The sequence below is a fragment of the Octopus bimaculoides genome, chromosome 5 (genome assembly GCF_001194135.2).
Source record: "Octopus bimaculoides isolate UCB-OBI-ISO-001 chromosome 5, ASM119413v2, whole genome shotgun sequence".
Lineage (NCBI taxonomy): Eukaryota > Metazoa > Mollusca > Cephalopoda > Octopoda > Octopodidae > Octopus > Octopus bimaculoides.
Genome location: NC_068985.1, coordinates 104,423,882 through 104,424,772, shown reverse-complemented (window position 1 = coordinate 104,424,772; position 891 = coordinate 104,423,882).

Genomic DNA, 891 nt, shown 5'->3' with positions numbered 1-891 from the left:
AGAAGCAGGAAGTAAGAGTGAGAGAAAGTTGTGGTGAAAGAGTGCAGCAGGGTTCGCCACCATCCCCTGCTGGAGCCTCGTGGAGCTTTTAGGTGTTTTCGCTCAATAAACACTCACAACGCCCGGTCTGGGGATCGAAACCGCGACCCTATGACCGCGAGTCCGCTGCCCTAACCACTGGGCCATTGCGCCTCCTCAAGTGAATAGTATATAGATACGGAAACGTTAAGAATGATAACGAAGACGAGCTGGTTATGGCTGGAAAATGTCTGATCCTAGCTTTACTCACACAGATCTGACGTCAGGATAAATAACTGTAACAAACAACAACAACAACAACAACAACAACAACAACAACAGCAGCAGCAGCGACAACTACCACAACAACAATTACAGCAACGAACAGGAGAGCAAAGAGAGACGTAATGAGAAAACTGTACAGCCAGCAAAGAGATATCACTGCGGTTGTTGTTGTTGTTGTTGTTGTATAGCTCGTGTCCACCACTAGACATATCAGCAAACATGCTCCAACCAGGAACATCCCGTCTATTTGTAAATGAGACACTTAATGTTTTTTTATTAACAGTCGGGTATGTCTGCAGAAATTTAGCTACTTGTTCATACAGATAGGTACTTCATGGTTGGTTCTGATGCCTCTTCGCGAATCGGCCGTCTATGTGGTCTTCCGATATGTTGAAAGTAGCAGCAAGGTCTTCCTCGAAATGCACCCCGATTGCTTTTAGAATAAATAGCGATCCATTGTAATACGTTGCTTTTGAAACATTGCGTCTGGAATCACAACATGCTGGCAGCGGTTGGAGAGCTTTTGTTTGCAGGTCTACTCCGATCAGAAGGAAACTCGAACAAAATAAGAATGCAGTCGCCGCCGCT